Source organism: Callorhinus ursinus, unplaced genomic scaffold (genome assembly GCF_003265705.2).
Source record: "Callorhinus ursinus isolate GAN/ISIS: 27379988/994484 unplaced genomic scaffold, GSC_fseal_2.0 scaffold1, whole genome shotgun sequence".
Classification (NCBI taxonomy): Eukaryota; Metazoa; Chordata; class Mammalia; order Carnivora; family Otariidae; genus Callorhinus; species Callorhinus ursinus.
This window is the reverse complement of record NW_027397063.1, coordinates 180,716-202,027: the sequence shown is the minus strand read 5'-3', so window position 1 is coordinate 202,027 and position 21,312 is coordinate 180,716. Positions and strand designations below refer to the sequence as shown.

General features: G+C 43.1%; 1 long non-coding RNA gene across 2 annotated transcripts; it reads left to right on the top strand.

Annotated features, from left to right (window-relative positions):
• Nucleotides 1-574: 574 nt before the first annotated feature.
• On the top strand, nt 575-17,446 carry LOC112820468 (uncharacterized). 2 transcript variants are annotated; one of them, XR_012378397.1, is made up of 6 exons: nt 575-727; nt 13,924-13,949; nt 14,185-14,304; nt 15,099-15,233; nt 16,366-16,543; nt 17,125-17,446. It is a non-coding gene; the product is annotated as an uncharacterized lncRNA (long non-coding RNA). The 2 variants fall into 2 exon arrangements; XR_012378396.1 differs by having other exon boundaries at nt 15,047-15,233.
• The last annotated feature ends 3,866 nt before the right edge of the window (nt 17,447-21,312 follow it).

Sequence of the window (21,312 nt, the reverse complement as noted above, 5' to 3'; positions counted from 1 at the left end):
TGTTCTAGTTGATTACTAGGTATCGTTGTTAATTGCCTACTGTGCCTAAGTGAAAAATTAAACTTTATCGTAGGTATGTGTGTATAGGAGAAAGGATAGTATAGTTACGGTCAATACTGTCCGGGTCTCGGGCATCTGCTAGGGGTCTGGGAATGAACCCCCTGTGGATGAGGGGGGTGTATTATTATATCAGATTATATTATATTACAGTCATTACATGTAAGTCTCTTGTTTAAAGCTCATCGGACCCATTTAATTAATTCTAGGGCTCAGGCAGATCAACCCATAATTATTTTTGTGTTCGCCCAAAAGGATTTTTGTTGCCGACAGCAAGCAACGTGGGTGTTTGTTATTTGGTGGCAGAGAGAGCCCGGTTAAAAGCCACGTCAGCTCTAGGAGCTGCTACTTTACTCAAATGTTATTCTCCAAGTCGTAGTGGGTCTTGCCTTTTGGTGCACTCCTTATGTGGATTTGCCATTTTAAAGCTAATCAGAATTCCCTTGATGCTGTGCATTGTGAGGTCAGAGCTGAACGGACACTGAGGCCCCCCACCCCTCCTGACTCACTCCAGGTGACCCTGGGTGACAGCTGTGTGCTGAGACGGCGGGGGTTGGCGCCCTTGTAGGCTCTGAGGCAGGTGGCAGGGGCAGCTGGGCAAGTTCTGCCCAGGTCTTCAGACCCTGCTTGAAGCCCCTTGGTGAGGAGAGAAGGAAAGACTGGTTCTGAGGTAATGAGTTGGGATTTCTGTTGCCATCTATGATCTGTCGGATGCTCAAGGGGGTACAGGAACACACCCCTCCTAATGCACTTCTGGGTGTCTCTTAAGAAAATGCAAGGATTGCGGGTTCTGTGCCAATCTATGTGGCTAAAGGGTCATTCCTGTCGAGAGTGGTTAGAATAGGGGGTGGAGGAGGGAAAGGTGGAGAACGGGAGGCAGGGTGCTGCCCAGGCCTGGGCTGTGGGTGGTGTGTCTGATTGTGATCCAAGGCGCTATCCTGGGCATCTGAGGTTGGTTCCCTCATCCTGAGCACCTGGCAAGTTGAGAGAAAAATAGGCAAAATAAAGTCAACACAGAGCGTTTCCATGTCCAATATCCAAACTGTTCCATATTTCTGGAAGTCCAGTAAGCCTAGGAGCCAGGACAGAGAAACGGGCATTTGGGTTCTACAATCAGAAAGAGGTTGCACATTTGGATGGACAGCCAGACACTGGGGGAAAAGCCTCTTAGTGTCTATGTTATCTGTTGTAAAACAAAAGTTTTCAGGCTTCTCATTGACACTGCAGGGGAGGGAGGAGCTGAAATATTTCTCTAGAACAAGGAACAGCAGGGGAACCTCACCAGTGCTAATGTGAGCGGAGCACACCGTCGTGGGTGCTGCCTTGTGCATGCTCTGGAAGCAGGAGTGCTTGTAAGGAGACCTCCCCTCAGGCCCTCTAACCTGAGGTCTCCTGTCGACCTGTGGCTCATCACCTCCTTATCCTGTGCTCAGAGTGTTGGGAGAACCGAGCCTTCTTCCCAAAGACTCCTAGACTCATTGCCTTTGGAGAAAACGTCCTTAAGACGAGGATCTGGGGGTGTGGTGACCAGTGACAAAGCTGTGGGGAAGGGGACACTGAGGATTTAGTTCATCGGGACTGGCTTTTCATTTGTTTCCTTAACCAAAAGTATTAGCCGTTTATTGTTTCAAGGCAGTAATTCTGTGGGTAACCAATCATCCAATGCCTACTGCCATATGTCCTTGAGCCTCAGAAATTGTCAATGGTATTAAGATGGACCATTCATTTAGAAGAGCAATGTGGGAAGAATTAAAAGAAAAACCAAGAGACCAATGGACCCACTGACTGTAGGACTTGTTCTAATATCAGAATCGTTCAAATGTGAAAGGAATTAAGTGTGCTTTTTAGAATCGAGGTGAAAGTTCAGACACCAAAGTCTGATGTGGGGGTGCGGCTCCCCACACGTCCAAGAATGCTCCGGACACCACCCGGGGGTCCTACAGCTCAACTCAATTCTGATACTATCTACCTGGAAGTAGCATCAGGTCCCATGGGTTCAGGGCTCAGTCCCACAAGCCTGCCCCGCACCCCAGACGCTAATGGTAGATCCAGGTGGTCATCTGCGCTTTTGACCAATCAGCTATAAATCAAAGGTTCCCATGACCCCCTCCTTGGGTTTGATTTATTTGCCAGAGTGGCTCATAGAACTCAGGAGACAGTTTACATACTAGATTACCTGTTTATTATAAAAGGGTAGAACTCAGGAACAGCCAGGTGGGAAAAAAATGTGTAGGGCAGGGTATGTGGGAAGGGGTGTAGCATCCAGGACCTCTCTCTTGGTGCACCATTCTCCCCAAATCTCCGCGGGCTCACCAGCCTGGACGCTATGTGAACCCTGTCCTTTTGGGTTCTTATGGAGGCTTCATTACAAAGGCATGACTGATGAAATCACTGGACATGGGTGATTGAACTCAGATCTCTAGCCCCTCTCCCCTCCCTAGAGCTGGGGGGTGGGGCTTGAAGTTCCAACCCTCTAATCACAGGTTGGTTTCCCTTACAACCAGTCCCCATGCTTAGGGGCTCTCCAAAGGTCACCTTGTTACCATAAACTCAGATGTGGGGGGAAAAGGTTCGTTATACAAAAGACAACCACTTCACCTTTACTCCCCCTGGAGCTGTTTCAGAACTAAAACAAAACTAGATATTATAACAAAAGATGCCCCTATGGTTCTTATATAGGAAATTCCAAGTTTTGGAACTATGTGCCAGGAACAGTGGACAAAGGCCAAATATTTATTTCTTATTATAAATCGCCATCTCACATTTGGTTAGTGGTATGAGCATTTATTTATCTGTTTCTCACTTTTCTATTGGGTTGCTCCTCTTTTTCTTATGGTTTCGTTTTTATTATCCTGAACTTATTATAAAATGTCTAATAAAAACAAAAAGGTATGAAAATTCCACAAATAAACTTACTGATTCACCAGACACTTAAAAATATCATTACTAATGCAATTGAAATCTGCATCTAATTTTTTAAAAAGATTTTATTTATTTGACAGAGAGCGAGAGAGAGAGAAAGAGAGAAAACACCAGTGGGGGAGAGGGGCAGAGAGAAAGGGAGAAGCAGACTCCCTACTGAGCAGGGAGCCTGTCAAGGGACCCTAGGATCATGACCTGAGCCGAAGGCAGACACTTAACCGACTGAGCCACCCAGGTGCCCCATCTCTTAATGATTTTTAAAGAGCCTTTTATATATTATAGTAACCACCCTGTGGCCATTTTATATATTGCAAATGTTTTACCATTTGTCCTTCATCTTTTAATTTATCTATGATTTTTTTTTGACATGGACATTATATGTCTTCATGTCATTAGATGTCAATCATTTCCTTTATAGTTTTGGACTTTTCTGTCACGGCAAGAAAGACCTCTTCACCTGAGGATAGTGTAAGCACTCTCCAAAATTCTCCTCTACTTGTATGATATTGTTTGCAGTTAAATATTTCATCTATTTGGAATAGATGGTATGTGTTTATGTGTATGTTGAAGTAAAACTACAACTCTGTATTACCAAGAGAAATTGAGTATTGCTGTTAAACATCAAATTGGTCATGTGAAAATAGATTGCCCTAACTTACAATTCTGGTGTTACACATGAGGGTAATACCGCCCCCCGTGATTTTTGAAGCTGTCTCTTTTTGAAAGCATCTTATCATACAAAAGTAGAATAGTGTAATGAACCCACCACCCGTGCCCATTACTCAGGTTCCACTACCATCAGCTTATTGATTCATCTCTGCTCCACCATATCGCACTCGAGATTGTGTGTCGACAGACAGATAGGCAGATAGGTCATTGGCATGGAATATAGACTCCAGAAATAGATCCACGCTTACACGGTCAATTGATTTTCCACAAAGGGGACAAGATAATTCAACAGGGGAAAAATAGTCTTTCTAACAAATGGTGCTGAAGCAACAAGATTTCCATATGGAAGAAATGAACTTCAGCCTCTATCTCACACCATGCAAAAAAAGTTAACTTGAAGTGGATCCTGGACCTGAATATAAGGGCTAGAACTATTAAATCTGTAGATGAAAGTGTAGAAGTAAAAACTTCTAGGAAAAGAACTTTTACAACTCAGTGATGATAAGACAAACCACCCAGTTAAAAAGGGGGCGAGAGGGCGCCTGGGTGGCTCAGTCGTTAAGCGTCTGCCTTCGGCTCGGGTCATGATCCCAGAGTCCTGGGATCGAGTCCCACATCGGGCTCCCTGCTCAGCGGGGAGTCTGCTTCTCCCTCTACCCTTCCCCCCCTGCTCGTGATATCTCTCTCTCTCTCTCTCTCAAATAAATAAGTAAAATCTTTAAAAAATAAATAAATAAAATAAAAAGGGAGCAAGATACTTGGACATAGACTTCACAAAGGAAACAATATCAATGGCCAATAAGCTCCTAGGAGAGCGTTCAATATTCATCAGTAATATGCAAATTAAAACCATAATGAGGTTCTCCTGCACCCCAGGAGAATGGCTGATGTGAAAGACTAGCAACGCTCAGTGTTGTGGAGGATGTGGTCAACACAACTGTCATACGTGGTCATGGGCACAAGCTTTGGGAAGATGTTTGGCCATCTCTTATCAAGTTAACCACTCACCTTCCCTGTGACCAAGCAATTCCACTTCTAGATATTTATCTATGAGAAGTAAAAACGTATGCCCTTTAAAACATATGTACAAGGACCTTCATGACCACTTTACTCCTATTAACCAAAAACTGAAAACAACCCAAATTTCCATCCATAGGAGAGTGGATGAAGAAACTGTGATGTAGTCATACAATGGAATACTACCTAGAAAACAACAAACTCCTGATAAATGAAACCGTATGCATCTTAAAAGCATTATGTTGAGTGAAACAAGCCAGACACAAAAGAGTGCACACTGGTTCTATATACAAAGTTTTAGATCAAGACAAACTATGCTGATGGAAGCCACAACAGCGCCTGTCTCTGGGGCTGGGGTAGGTGGGAAGATGAATCGGGAGGATATGAGTAAACGTTCCTTGGTGTTAGAAATGCTCTGTGTTATGATATGGGCTTGAGTCATGCACCTTTACCCATTTGTCAAAACTCACTGAATGGTATACTTGAGATCCGTGCATCCCACTTTATATAAATTTTACCTTAAAAAATAAAGGGTAAGGAAAAAATCTAACACATTAAAAAAAGAAAAAGGATGAAGGGTTAAATCTCAAATGTGTAATCCTTGGTAAGTACACATTTGAGATGCAAGGGGCACTAAAAAATGCTTTTCAAAAAGTGATACTTCCCACCCCCCCTTCTCTTATTGTTTGTTGTTGGTGTAATAATGACTTGATTTTTAAAAGTGATACCACTGAGTTACACAATAGGGGAGGAAGCAGGAATTGATTTAAGAAGAAATATAGGGCTATGAGTACATTTTGAGAAAGATTTGAGGTCAGAGAGGTCTACAGCAAACCATGTTACACTTGCTTTACTGAGTTCAGACGTAATAAAGTGGAAGGAGTCTTTTAAGTCATTTACGTTTATTATAGAATCATCATCTAACCCAACAAATATAAAACCAATCTATCTAAACTATTTTTTTTTTTTTTTTACTATACACACTTTTCCTTGAGGTGGGGTTAGAAATCCACAGTACGTTAACTTTCAGATGGCTTCATGAAAATTAATAAAAGGAAACCTCATTTAGGATGGAGTCAGGAGGCTGTCAGGGGGGCTCTCACGCCATCCATTGCAGACCCAACAGGAAGAGAGGTGCCTTGCCCAGGGATACTACTTTGCCACCCCAGCGAGGGGAAGGAAGGTTTTCTCCTCCCCTGGCAAAAGCCCAGCCAATGAGAGACAGTCACAGCTCAGCCAATGAGAAGCCACTATACTTCAAACTCCCAGTTTGCTCCTATGGACCTTTTTGCTGATAACAGCTGTTTCCTCTATACAAGAGTGGTTCCCTCCTTTATTCATTGGACTTGCCTATAGTTTTGCCATGGCTTGCTTGTCCCAGATTGTACTTCTTGGCTAATCCCAAATAAACCCATTTTTGCTGGTAAAATCACTAGCAGTTTTATTTTTAAGGTTAATGGGTGTTATATAGATGCTCTCTTTCCAGGATGGCTATGTATCAGATTGGCTACTGTGGGGATCCTGTCTGAGGACTCTGCAGAGAGAGAGAGAGCGTGCGCTGGAGAGAGATCCAGGGCTTCTGGCCAAAGACAAAGCCTACAAACATGGAGAGAGCAGGGGATCACAGCATTCTTGCCTGGGGCAAGCGTTGGGGAGCTCTGAAGGCACAGAGATCTCAAACTCAGTCACCCCTGCACACTGGTCTTAGACACGATCAGTGCGCATTCTGGCCCTGCTCTCCCCACCCATCTAGTTATAGGTTTAAGTATATGCCAATTAGGCATTCCTAAGGGCTCGCGTCCTGAGAGATGTGACAACTTTCTCTGGAAGTAGGCACCTCCTGCAGGTTGGTACCCATTAGATGCTGTGGACAGAAATAACGTTTAGTCTCGATTCAGACTCAGGAGCTGCACACCTGGGTTGAAATCTTGGTATTATTATTATTATTATTAATGATTATTATTATTATTTCACAATTGAACTGAGCAAAGATACCTCAGTCATTGAACACTCACCCTGAGAGGGGCACCTGGGGGAAAAACTCTGGGCTGTTCGTTGCCAAAGATGCTGGAGGAAAAGGATCTAAAAGGAAAAACAGTGCCCTCTGGCTGTGAGGATGGGTGGTGCTCCTGCGGGAAGGTGCCCTAGGAAACCAGGAGGGGCCTCTCATGCTGGGGTTTGCAATTTTCATGGTCCTCTGGGTGGCACGTTCTACCTCGTTTGCATTTCAGAGAGACAGGAGAGACAGAATTGGTTTGGGCCTCAGCAAAATCCAGGCCCACCATTTCTTGAGCCATTATGACACAGAGACTCCCCATTCAAGAAGCACATTTTTTTTTTTTTTAAGGAGGCTCCACGCCCCATGTGGGGCTTGAACTCACAACCCTGAGATCATGCTCTACCTCCCGAGCCAGCCAGGTGCCCTCAAGCAGCACACTGAATTACAAAGGTGGAGGTTGGAGCAAGGCAGGGAAAGAGGGGGCCTCTCCTGTCAAAAGCTAAGGAGGCTGTGCTCTGTCCTTGGACATACCATTGTTATGATCTGATCTAATATCACCTGGTTCCTACACTTTATCTCATTAACCTTCAAAACAGTCCAGAAGGAGAAATATGATTATTTCCATTTTGCAAATGAGGAGCCCAGAGTGGTCAAGTGGCTTCTCCGGACCACACAGCCACAGCGGAGGGCCAAGGCGTGTGTCCTGGGTGGCCCTGCCCATCCCCTCTGTTCTGGAGTGCAGGGGGGTGGCTGACCTGACAAGGCCAGTGATGTTGTGGGAGCTTCCCAAACTACTCCAGTGTGAACATCTTCCAGATGGATTCTCCACAGGGCAACGAGGCAAGAAATTTATGGCGCGACCTGATTAATGGGCCAGGCAGTTAAGAGTTCTTTGCCAAGCTATGAGCATAATTTAAAGGAACCAAGGCAGGAGGAAAGGCCCCATAACTCACATCCTTAAAGGGTTCTTAGAACAAGAGACACGTTGGATCATTCAAAACGTCTCCCTTCCTCGTGCCAAAAAAAGACCGGCGTGTTTCTGGGTGTTTTGGTCAAAGAACAAGGAATCTGGATGAATATACATAGCAGAAGAGGGAGGGAAAAATACTTGCAGGTCGTAAATTTCCGGCTGATGTTTTCTTTGTTGTTTTCTGACAGGTTGGTATTTATTTAACCACGTTCTTGCTCTTCATGCCTCTCCTCCCACCTTATAAATGCCATCCTCTTTAGCGGTGTCATTTTTCATTGTATGGACTTGAACTGTTGCCAGGAAAGCAGCTTCGGGGATCATAGACATGGTGCCATAGAAAACAATGGAAGGAGTCCCAGAATGGGAGTAGAAGGTGGAATTTGAATCCTGACCCTTGTACTGCAGGTTCTGTGATTTTAGGAATGTCACTGAAGGGGAGCAGAAAGTGCCCCCCTCCCCCAAAATGTACCTCTTTGGCACAGGGATTGTTTTTGGCTGGTTGTTTTTGAGAAGCGGCCGACTTGGGAGGAGCTCTGAAAACCAAGTAGAAGTTAACCTTTTATAAGAGACATTTGCATGTTTGCAGGAAATCTCCATGTGTAAGGTGTCTCACTCCCGGTACCAGGAAGTGGGGGAGGGCTAAATCTCCAGAAACTGTTCAATCAGTGGAGTTGGCAGGGACTTAAATCTGCATAACAACCTAACCCAGTTCACTGTGCTTTTCCTGGTCACCCCCCATAACTGACCCCCCCCACCACCCCCACCCCCCGCAGCATCTTTTTTCTTCAGCTGAAGATGGAATTTTCAGTTTCCAGACTTCAGTATTCAGACCCAGTTTTCCTGGGTCTCTCCCATGGAACCAGGAGGTATACATGTTATTAAACTTTTGTTTGTTTCCTGTTACTCAGCCTTCTATCAACCTAATTATTAGACGAGCCGAAAAGCCTAGATGGGAAGGAGGGAAACCTTTTCCATCCCTACAGTTCTGGTGGCCCAGATGGGATGCTCAAAGTGGCAGGGCTGCTGCGGTTGGGACATCCTGGGGCCTCTGACAAAAAGCCAGCAGACGGTAAGGACTCTCACCTTGTCCGTCTTCCAGCCCTCTGCCCGAAGGGTGCAGTGGAAGTGAGCATGGTGGGAGCACTTTTTCTAAATTTAGATTAGCAGGGGAAAATATTTGGGCAACTAGTTCCCAGGGTCTAGCAACTCTGCTAAAAAAAAAAAAAGTCTTATTTATTGATCCTGTTCCTTACACAAACAGTCACTGTTTTTGTCTCTGTCTGTTGTGTCATTTGTCATGAGGAGGAAAACCATAGGGCAGAACGTAGGCTCGGGCCCTACCATGGCCTGCTGTTTGAGCCAGCCTCACAGAATGACAGGTTCATGGTCCTCACCAGACCCATGTCTGTTTAGACAAACTCTGCTGTGGATTAATGTGCACGAGAGGTAAATGCTGTTGCTAAGGGACATCTTAGGAGCCAAGCTACGAGATTGGTGGGCACAGGTCAAGCACTTAAGAGCTGCTGGAGCCTGTACCACCTAACTCTAAGACTCTCATGTTAGGATAATTTGGTCATTGAATGGGTTAGACTGACACTAGGTCATCCACCAATCTCAAGAAAATTTCTGTGCAAAGAGGTACTCCATTAAACACCACCCAGTCCTCAACCCAGAGGCACATCCCTCTGAGCTTTTAGTTTGACTCCAAGAGACCTAAGCCGTAGCTAATGCTGTTAACGTGTATATAAGAGAAGCCGGATGAGGTTTCCCTTTGTCTTGTTCTATGTCTTGGGATCTTGGCTTTGTGACCAGTGATAATGTTCTCTCTGGTCTCTGCCGGCCAGGGGATGCATTTGGCGGATGGTCGACTCGACTGGATCTGAAAAGAGGAGGGGCATGGGAACCCCTGATTTTAGCCAAGTAACAACTTGGACTGGTGGCTGGTGTCAGTTCTCTTTATCTGACTATATCAGCTCTCAGGGGAGTTTGTCTTAAGGGGTCTTGTCTGTAAGAGGCCATTGTTTCAACCTTTGCTGAGTGCTGGAAAAGTCCCACTTCGGTCGTGCTTGCCTGGTGTCACAGGTTAGTGGGTCTGTGATTGGAGACCTCTCACCTTCTCATGGGACACCAGAGACACTGTTTGCACTCACCATTCTTACTGCCTGTGACATCTTTGCTTTCTGAGGCTGACGCTGAGATCTTACTCACTGTCTGGATCTTGTGAGGGCTGCATCTTTTGCCCTCTCCTTTGGGCTGCCTCCTGCATCCGTGGCTGAGCGGTTAAAAGGCTCATTGGTTTCAGGTGCTATCAAGATTAATAGATGATCCTACTTAAAAAAAAGGATGATCCTACTTGTCGAAGACCAGATGACGAATCTTTATTGGACAAACTTCTATATTTGAAAAAATTTTTTAGAGAACTCTTATCCTAAACAATTGTTTTGTTGGTACCTATGGAAAGACCAAACTAAAAGTGGACACAAAGAAGTAGAGCAGCTGCCTTAGGGACTCCCTTAAAAAGATGGAAGAACAGAAATGAGACTTAGAACAAAAATTAGCATCCACATCTCATGTAAATCCCCTTCTCCTCCTTCCTATACACCCCCTTTATTCCCAAATCCCTCTCCTTGACCCACCAGAAGATCTCTTGATTCTCTGAGCCCCTGGTCTAAACCCCCTCTCAAATCCAGCCCTATCACCTCAGCAAATTCCCTTATATCCCAAGACTCCTATAACTTCCCCAGAAAATCCATAAACACCCAGCTGCCTGTTTTAATCTCCCTTTCCTCATAAGATTTATAGAAAGCAGGGCCTCTCTCCAGGCTCAAGGTATACCGATACTCATGTAAATACTAAACTCCAGGAAGTGACTTTAGCAGAAGCACTCAAGAAGGGTGGTAGGGCTCGCTTTGCTGTTACAATTCCTCCTACTTCCCAGGGGTCTGTAATCAGGCTCTGCCAGCTTCAGGTCTTCCCATACAGTGTTCTTGATGGATGTATCTGGACCCCCACCACCAAGACTTGATGTCATATGGACAGCAACAGATCTCCTAAACTATAAAGCCTTTTACCTCTACTTTCAGAGAGGAGTTGGAAACAATAGTGGCCATTCACCACCCCATTCACTGGGACCTGGAGTGGCTGCTAAGGGTTGCTCTTTCCTCCCATGATTTAACTATGGTAATCTGGCAAACCCGATGGCCCCCTGGGGAACACCTCCCGCTCCGAGGATACTGATGGCCAGATCCTCTCAGGTCCTCCTACAAATGACCTGGAAATGGCTCAGCAGGATGCTCATATTCAAGGCTTGATAGGAGCAATATTAGAGGCTTTCCCCCTAAAATAAATTGGTCTAATGTTGAATAATGCACTCAGAAAGAAGGAGAGCATCTGAAAACCTTTGTTAAACACTCTATACAGGCTTTTTCAAGACAACGCATTAAACCCTGAATTTCTAGAACATTAAAAAAAAAACTTTTAATTTCTATCTTAGCTGGAAATCTCCCTGAGATAAAGAAACAAAAGAAATGTAGTTGGGTGGGCATATCGCTCTTTTGATATCATTCAGGCTACCACTCCATTTTGAGGGGAACAGGAAGCAACTGCTTTGTCTTGCAAATATCTACAAAACCTGAAATGTGGCTCTAGAAGCAATTCAACCCCCCCCATCTTTACCAATCCCCAGACCTCACATATTCGTCTCACAATGTTCATAGACACTGACTGGGACATTGGAAACAGAATTGTCCTGCACTTAAGAAAAAGAAGGAAAAATTTTAAATTATCCTAGACCTCTGATTATACGCAAATATACCCCCAAAACTCCAAATGTTGGAGAAAACTTGGATACTCTCTCTGTGCCTTTGTGATGTAGACTTTTTCTGGGGGGGGAGGAGTCATTTTATTTTATTTTTTTAGATTTTATTTATTTATTTTGGAGAGAGAGTATATGTGTGCACACACACACATGCACGAGCAGATGGAGGAGCAGAGGGAGAGGGAGAGAGAATCTCAAGCAGACTCCATGCTGAGCATGGAGCCCAATGAGGGGCTGGGTCCCACTATCACAAGATCACAACCTGAGCAGAAACCAAGAGTTGGCAGTTTAACCAACTGAGCCACCCATGTCTCTGTGATGTAGACTTTCTATCCCCATCTTGTCTAGGACCGAAAGAGCCACTCTTTGAAATTCAAACTTTAGTGAGATGTTTCTCACCAGAAGAAAGAGAGAAAAAGGGAGATATTTGGAAATTGGGCTAATGAAAAATCTTAGATGTCTTCTCCAGAAGTATTAGTAGAGAAAGCATTAGCCATCGCAACAGGTAACCTTAATTTATTCCATCTGCCAGAAACACAGTTTGGATCCAACTGCTCTTTCATAAATGAGTGAGTTTTGCATTATACCCATTTCATGGTTAAAATTTTAAAACAAAAGCTGTAAAATTTGTGTCTATATGTTCATGTGCATCTACATATCTATGTTACGGGTGTGTGACATTTTTCTACCTCTGAATGGTATTGCCAAAATTCATTTGTAAAGAGTTCTATTTAATTGGCTTTGAAACAAACAAGCACTTATATAAATTAAGGATTGGGCATTCTAAAATTCTCAGAAATATAGAAACCAAGCCAAATATTTTTCAAGTTCATGTGATGTGGGATAATCTTCGGTAAATGGAAGCTAGTTGAAGTTTGTTAGTTTAATTAAAATAATTGTGTCTTTGTGAGGACATTAAATGTAATGCAGATAAACAACTGCCTGTGTTGACTAATCAAATTCATGTTATCTCTTTCAAAACTTATCAGCAAGAAGAATAATTTGGGATGATGGCTGACTTTGTCTAATATCTTGTGAGGTTTTTGTGAGTAATCTAAGTGTCATCATTGGGAGCGAATGAGTTAGAGAGCTATAAGTGGGAAAAGAGTTTTTAGGTGAACTTTTTAACAATAATTATATTTTATGGTATGTGTACTTAAAAATAATTTCAATTCTCTTTGGTAACTTGGAACTTTAAAGTTGTGCTGAGTTAAGTTAAATGATGAGAAATTCATTGAATATCTAGACCATTTACTGAACATAAGTTTATCTATTTTTGGCTTCTTATTACAGAGGCACTGAAGATATTTGTGTCTGTTAGTAAACATGCCTTGTGCCACCCTGAAAGATTGTACTATTTTTTTAAAAGGCATATGCTTCTAGAAATTATGAAGTGTATTCATAAATTTGCCAATCTAAAAAATGTGGGTGTAACAGGCTGTTCACAACTGCTTACTTCTTAGTTTTGCTAGAAATGAAAGTTTCTAAGGGTTAAGAATTCTAACATATGTAATTAAAGCTACTAGAGGTAATAAGGAAAACAACTCTGTATGCAAGGAAAGTAAGATGTGTTTTTGGATAAGAAAATGTATGAGATATGAAGATGAACTTTTGTTAAAGGGAAAAGAAAGTAAAATTGTCCTAAAGTAAAACTAGTATAGAAAGTTAGGGAAAGAAAGAGAATTTTACTTTGTGTGGTCAAATTGGCTAAAATGTAATGAGTTTATGATAAGGACTATAAAATTAAGCTTTAAAATCTGTAGTGTATTTATGTAAAGCTAAAACTTGATTTTCTTTCATTGACTAAAAGTACAAATTTTCATGGACCATTGATCTCCTCCTCATAAGAGATTGTTTTTCTTTACCTTTTAAGTAATCTGCCTAAAAAGCAAAGATTTTGTGTTTTAACAGAATGATTTCCTGTGCTCCTTACCATCCGGTCTTTGATTGCTTAAGAAAACTGGGTCTTCTCAATATTAAGAGCTATGTTTTGCTCACAGCTATATAACTTTCTGTATTTGCCTTTGAAATCTTTTATATTGTTTCATAATGGTCTGTGATGTTTGTGTGGATATATGTTATTCACATTGGTGTTCCAGAAATTTTATGAAATTCCTAGAATTCTGGTATGTCCCGGTACAATGTTATCACTTGTAATTCTATTATTAATTTGAAATGTTTTATGTTATAGAAATAAGCAAATTTCTTTGTCAATTGTATTATAATGAACTCTCATCAAATCTTTAACTGTGGCCATTTAAAAATCTTTTGCCATTTACAGTAATTGTTTTACTGTGATGTTTTTGCAAAAGTGCTTCCTCTTTAGTGAGACTCATGGGAAGAACTCTTGAATGCAGGTATCTGATAATTTTAAGATCATACCATTGATTTAGCTGCCTATGTCTTAGAGCAACTTGCTTAAATATACCTTTGTGTACAAAGATGAAACATTTATCTTTTTCTCCCTACCAGATTGCTCCAGAAATCAGAAACTCTCAGTGAGTATTCTTATTTTTATGGCAATATAATTATTTGCATAAGTTCAATAAGAACCTGTTCTCCTTGTAACAGGACACAACTGGAAATTGGTTATATTACCAAGGCTTTGACTAGATTGTCATATTTGAGAGAGATGTACATACTCGGATATACCAGACAGCTTTAAGGAACTAAAGTTGACTTTATGGAGGTAATAAAGTCCCTTGAAAAAACAGCCTTGTACCTTGCTTACAGGCTTCCCAGCAGTTTTGCCAGGTGCTTAAGGAAGGTCACTTCATGGCAAGTGCAGAAACCTCAGGATATTTTGGAATCCTTAAGAAGAGAGGAATTCACCCAAATCTATAGGTATTGCAGGTGAGTCTGGCAAGTCCTTGGTTTGTCTTCCTGGTCTTGAGAGGCTTTTAAAAGTCCCATTTGAGGTTCCTTATGAAAAGTTCCAGTGAAGCAGATTAAGAGTCTATATGATTGTTATTCTTACTGGACTTATATAAATAACCAGGTCAAGTTTATTGAGACTAGACTAATTTTGCAAACAAATATATTTTACTGTAATGATCTTTGGTAGAAATGGGTTAATTTTAGAGAGAAAAATAATGTTTCAATACGAACTATTAATACAACTGGTGGATATTAAATTCCAATTCTGTTCATTGACTTTGAGGTTTTGTTATTTACCTGTAAACTGGACTGGATCCTGAATTCTTCCAGTTTCCTCAAATATCTGGCCACAAATCTCCAAACCAACATTTCCAACTTTCTCCCACCTTTTGACTTGGAATCGCTAAGAACAAAATTTTGCCCAAAAAGTCCCGCAAACTGAATATAAACGACTTGCTATAAACTTCAGAGAAATCAACACAACAGGTCATGTTAGACAATCGTCATGCCTCTTGAAGATCAGAACAATCACCAGAGACATTCAAACTGCAAACCCTTCTGGAAGAAGACCTGTCAGATTGCTACCACCTGCTCTCACTATCTGAAGATGCTTCTAGCCTGACATCTAGAAATGTTCTTGACTGGCTGCCCCCGGGCTCAAAAACTGATTTATAATTTGTTCCAATCACTAACCTTTGTTTTTCTTTTGTTTCCATAGAAATGCCATATTAAATACCTGATTTCTCCTAACTTTGGGAACTCACCTTTAGGACGGCCTCCTGGAATGAGACACAGCTGTTTACCTGAACTGACCTGTTCCCAGGACTGAGTGGCTGGTTCAGTGAGATAGGAAGTAATCTATCAACTCAGCTTCTGGACTGTGAAAATTCTTCAAAGTTTCAAAGGTGGGACTGAAGGAGAGCAAAATATGCGCCCCCCCCCCACAATGTGCCTCTTTGGCACAGGGAGTGTTTTAGGCTGGTTATTTTTGACAAGCAGCCAACTTGGGAGGAGCTCTGAAAACCAAGTAGAAGTTACCCTTTTATAAGAAACATTTGCATGTTTGCAGGAAATCTCCATGTGTAAGGTGTCTCCCTCCAGGTACCAGGATGAGGGGGAGGGCTAAATCTCCAGAAACTGTTCAATCAGTGGAGTTGGCAGGGACTTAAATCTGCATAACAGCCTAAGCCAGTTCACTGTGCTTTTCCTGGCCACCCTCCATAATTGACTCCCCCCACCAACCCAGCATCTTTTGTCTTTAGCTGAAGATGGAATTTAAAGTGACGGCTTGGGTCATTTATGAGAGTTACTTGGTTTTCCTGGGTCTCTCCCATGTAACTAGGAGGTATACATGTTATTAAACTTTATTTGATTTTCTCCTATTAATATCTCCTGTCTTATATCAGTTTAATTATTAGACCAGCCAAGAGCCTAGAAGGGAAGGAGGGAAAAGTTCTCGCCCTCTACATGACTGACTTCATCTCTCTGGGCCCGTTTCCTCTTCTGTAAAATAAAGAGCTTGGGCTGATTATCTGCTGATTTGAGTGTTCTGTGAGTTTCTTGCAATCATGTCAACCATTATATTATCATTATTCAGCATCTGGAAGTAATGCTCCCTCTGCTAAACCCCCAGAGCATTTTATCTATGTGTTAAAAATCGGCATTTGTCACTTTGTGTCTCAAGTTCCAGTTATTTATGAACATTTCTTTCTTTTTTTTTTCCTCAACTGGACTAAGTACTCTTGGCAGGGCATCTTTTTCATCCTTGTACCCCCCCAGCCCCAGCATAGCACCTGGCACACGGCTTTCAGCCAATACACTCAAGTGTGGATGAAAAATGAATGAGTGAAGATGGCCACTATTCACTATTTGTCCTCAGGCAAGATGACTTGATTTAGAGTTTTTCTTATAAAAAGTACATTCTTTCTACTTGATATAATTTAATATATGTGTTCCAAAATGCAGAGTTAGAAATAAATCTCATTTTTTAAAGATGCTTTTATTTTAGAAGAATCTGATTGAACTGTTCCCCTACAGAGTCTCTTCCATACCAGACTTTAAATCAAAGCAACATGTTGTTCAAGTTTTCTGGAAGATACTGCTCTACAAATATTATCTGGGCTCTCTCTCTGCCCCAAGTTGATGGATTATCATTCAGCAACAATTCCCCTCTCACTGTGGACACAATGTACCCATTGATGTCGGGTGCAACCAGGTAGGCTGGCTCTGGCCAAAGGCATGTTAGCCAATGTGATGCAAGCAACGGCCTTAAATGTGCCTGTGGGGTTCTTCATGCCTCTTGTCCTCCTGCTACTTATCAGGCAAAGAACACAGGGAAGACACCACACCCCAAGCTGCAGCCTGGATCAGCCACAGCGCAACAAACCTGCAACACCATGATAAAACTCAATGAAAAGATACTGGGTGTTGAGGTTGTTTGTTATGGGGTGTTATTGTAGCAAGAGGTGGCCATTATTTCCAATTTCTAATTTTATCCTTGTATAGATCTACTTTCCTCAACGATTCATTATGAATGTCTTCGTGATTTTGGAATAGAGATAGATGCCCTGCTTGGACATTTATTTATTTATTTATTTTGTAGTGACAGGTTGGTCAAGCAGGTGATTTCTGGAGACATAAGCCCGCATTTTGAGAACTGAGTTGAGTATCTCTGATTCCCTATGGTTGTGTCCATATTTAACTTGTTGTTCTTTATGTTTTTAAATAATTTGGAACATAGTCTCTGGAAACATTACATGAATCACTAACTTTTCTTTCTTTCTTTTTTTTTTAAAGATTTTATTTATTCATTCGAGACACAGAGATACAAAGAGAGAGAAAGAGCGTGAGCAGGGGGAGAGGCAGAGGGAGAAGCAGGCTCCCTGCTGAGCCAGGAGCCGGACGTGGGCTCCATCCCAGGACCCTGGGATCATGACCTGAGACGAAGGAAGACGCTTAACCATCTGAGCCACCCAGGCGCCCCTCACTAACTTTTCTTTAAAAATTAACACATATATCCTATGTCATATTTTATGGACTCAGAAGTTCCAAATCACTCTTCCCTATTTAAACTAATGGCTGAAATACTTTTTATAGGATTAAAAAATTTCAAAAATAAGCTTGGGTTAAAAGAAGGGCATTCATATATTTTTTAATGAGGTAAAATTTATATAACATAGAACCAACTATTTTAAAGAAGGCCTCTAGTTTTAATTTACTCTAATAAGTGGCTGGCTGCTTTATGCATATTAAATGTCAGGGTAAACCACAATTTGGGGTACATATTAGAGTCAGAGGGGGAAGGAAAAAGAAAATGCCAAGAGGATTTTGAGAAGGAGAGAAGACTGGACCAAGAGCGAGGACTGGAAAAGAAAGACACTCCCACATGGTTATTCTGTGGCTGATCTGCTCGCCACCCTGTGCTCAATGGGCCATGTCGGGTCTAATCAGGGCTCTATTCTCTGGGTGGCTGGGGGTGCTGATGCACCTCAGCATCCATCAGTTAAATCAGTTTCTAATTGCATATAATCTTGGAACTAGGGGAGGAAAAAATGAACTAACAAACATCATTTGTTTTCATTTCTGCTCTTTTTGCCTTTGCATTTTCAAGTGGGAAGTTAAGATATTGAAAGTCCTTGACTTTAACTCAGGTCTAAAACTTCTTATCTCTTTGCGTAGGTTTGGGGCATTTTCCTAATTTGTGAGATTTGAGTCTATTTGACTGGAATGGCTTATAATCCTCCTCCCATATCGCCAGGGGCCCTTCTCCCTGCAGGCTTGCCGTGGGCTTGATCCCTGATTCAGTAACCCTAAGCATGAGTTTATGGCAGGGGCCTGGGGATTCTGGGGGCCCCTCAGACCCTTTCAGTGGTTCTGCAAAGTCAAGGTATTTTTCATGATAATTCAACCATGTTATAAGCTTTTGTTCACATGAGTGTAATGTGGGGTTTTCCAGAGGCTACATGATGTGTGACACATAATAGTTTAAATGCAGAAGCAGACATGAGACTCTAGCTGACTTCTGTTGAGCCAGACATTGAAGAGATTTGCAAAAATTTAAAATCATGCCATCCTTGCAATTTTTTCTTTTGGAAAATAGTTATTTTTCATAAAAGTAAGTTATTTACATTAACATGTAATGGGTTTACTATTTTAAAAATTTCTCAGTTCTAATGTGGTGAATATTGATAGCTATCTCCCACATAAACATAAGCTCTTTGGAGTCCTGAATGGGGTGCTAAGACCTAAAAGCCTGAGGACAGCTGCTCTAGGGTCAGTGTGTCTACACTTTCCCACTACACAGCTGTGCTCAGCCTGGTGGAAAGAGAAAGAGAAGATTGCCGAAGGGGCCCTTGGGTGTTTGGCCTCTGCTCTGGGTAACGGCCTGAGCAGGTCTGCACTGTGGGATTGCCCCATCGTGGGTCTGCTCTTGGGGGCACTGAGCCTTTCCAGGGCTGGGTCTTGCAGACCACCTGCTCCAGATCCTCTCTGCAGATCTTTCCAGGTCACCAGCCCCAGCAGCACCCTGAGGCCTGCAGGAGGTAGCATTTGCACTGAGAGAATGAACACAGAATGGACAACGGACAGACGGTATATATAAACATAGAGCCTCTGCAGCAACCAGCCCCAAACAGCCAGGACTAGGTCAATGACTGCTAGCTTACCTGAATTTTGCCTCCACTTCTAACTCAACCAACATGAAAAAGCTAAATATGCACTCATGACCAATCACATAGGATGTTCTGCTTCTAGTTAGCTTCCCCATGCCCACAGCTTCTCATCAGGGCCCACATAGAGCCTTCTCTCTTGTGCACTATAAAGCTTTCCCCCTCCCTGCTTTGCTTGGTTTTGAGTCTCTGCCAGAGCAAGTGTTATGGGTTGTGTCCCCCAGACACTCATATGTTGACCTCCTAATCCTCAGCATCTCAGAATATGACCTTATTTAGAAATAAAATCACTGCAGATGTAATAGTTAAGATGAGGTCATCCTGGAGTAGAGTGGGTCCTTCAACCAGTATGACTACGATCCTTATAAAAGGGGAACATTTGGACACAGATGTGCGCACAGGGAGAACACCATGTGGACCTGAAGACGGAGGCCTGGGTGAGGCATTTACAGGTCAAGGAACGCCAAAGAGTGCCAGCAAGCCCCCAGAAGCTAGGGGAGAGGCCTGGAACAGGTAGATTCTCCCTAGCACCTTCAGAGGGAGCGTGGCTCTTCAGATACCATGCCTGCAGCTTTCTGCCCTCTAGAACTGCGAGAGTGTCCATTTCATCTAAGGCACTCGGTTTGCGGGACTTTATTACAACAGACCTAGCAACGAACAGAGCCAGGGACGGTGGCTGATTCCCTAGCTACAGCACACTCTGAATAAATAAGAGACTTTGCTTGCTCTCACTGGGGGGTCTTCATCCATTTCCACAGTACCCACAGGCTTGTGGTGGAAAGGGCAGACCTTCAGACAGAGTTAGCAGGATCCCAGGCAGCCAGGCTTTGGGTCACAAGCCAGAGAGTGGAAGACTGCTGGAAGCTTTTGCTCAGGTTGCAGGTTTTGGGGCTTTGATCCGGCTGCGTGATGTCCTGACATAATCTGATAGGCTCGGGACTGACCTTCAGGTCGGCCCCAGTGCTGCTCTGCTGTCCCTTCCCTGGGGGGCTTGTTGCCAGAGGACCTCCCTGGGCCTGGCTCCGGGGGGTGGTGGGCAGACCCCAGAGCTCCTGTCTCTTGCAGGGCCTGACAGGAAACAAGTTATTTTGAGACCAGCACAGGCTGTACAGATAACAGTAATAGTATTTTATTGCTGAAGTAGTGTGAGAAATGTTGGGGTGGGGAACAAGAATGGAGATGAGTTTAAAAATAGAAGGCTGTAATTAGCCAGGCATGGATCTGTTCTGGAAGGCAACAATTACTACGGCAACCACACATCCCAGATTTTCCAGGACGGTCTCCATTCCACGGAATCTGATTCTTTTCAGTAAAGGTGATCTGTTAAACATCTAAGTGCAATTTAACGTTAGGGAATTATATGACATTACACATGAATTAATTAATCCAAATAAACATTTGGTCATGTCAATACTCATTTTCTTTCTTTTTTTTGTTATGCAAACATAGTCATCCCAGTGGCCATGGTCTCTGCCTTCAGGTTAAGAGCTGAACTCTGAGGATAGGGATTCAGGCCGGTGTGTGCTGGAAGTGGGGATCCCTGAGAGAGTGTGAAGGGGAGAGTAGACTTAAACTTCTTGGCTGGAGACCTTGACATTTTTCACTGGATGTGAATCCAAGGGGCCATTTCTCAAGTTTTTGCTGTATTCTGTGGTATACCAGAGTGGGTCTGCAGGGAACACGCATGTAGCTGCTCTGTGTATGGATTATTGTGGCAGGCATGTCATGCTTACCCACGCAGTGACAGGTGTGCATGAAATCGTCTCTGCAGAGCCTGGAGTCCAGAGCTTGGGGCCGGAGAGACCAGAGACCCCCGGGGGCACCAGCGCGGGCGGGGAGGTGTGAGTGTGCGTAAGAAACCACTTTTCTGTTTTCCTGCCTGGGTTCTCAGAGGAGGGAAGGGTTGTGTTTGGAGAGGGATGGAGGCCAGCAGGAGTCCAGGAGGCGAGGACACTGGGGGTAAGAGTGGCGGTGGGGAGGAAGGCTCAGCTTAGCGCCAGAAACCTACGTTTTGGAAACTTGAACGTTCATTGCTATTTGCATTTTCAGTAAGATTCTCCTAGTTTTCTGCAGTGTTTTATTAACATTCTTTTGCAAATATCAGCTAATTTTGGTTATACACAGGAGATAAGAGGAGAGAGACTTTGATCTGGGATTGGAAGTTTGGTGGGCATAGTGGAAATCAGAGTTAAAAAAAAACAAAACCACGGGCGCCTGGGTGGCTCAGTTGGTTAAGCGACTGCCTTCGGCTCAGGTCATGATCCTGGAGTCCCGGGATCGAGTCCCGCATCAGGCTCCCTGCTCAGCGGGGAGCCTG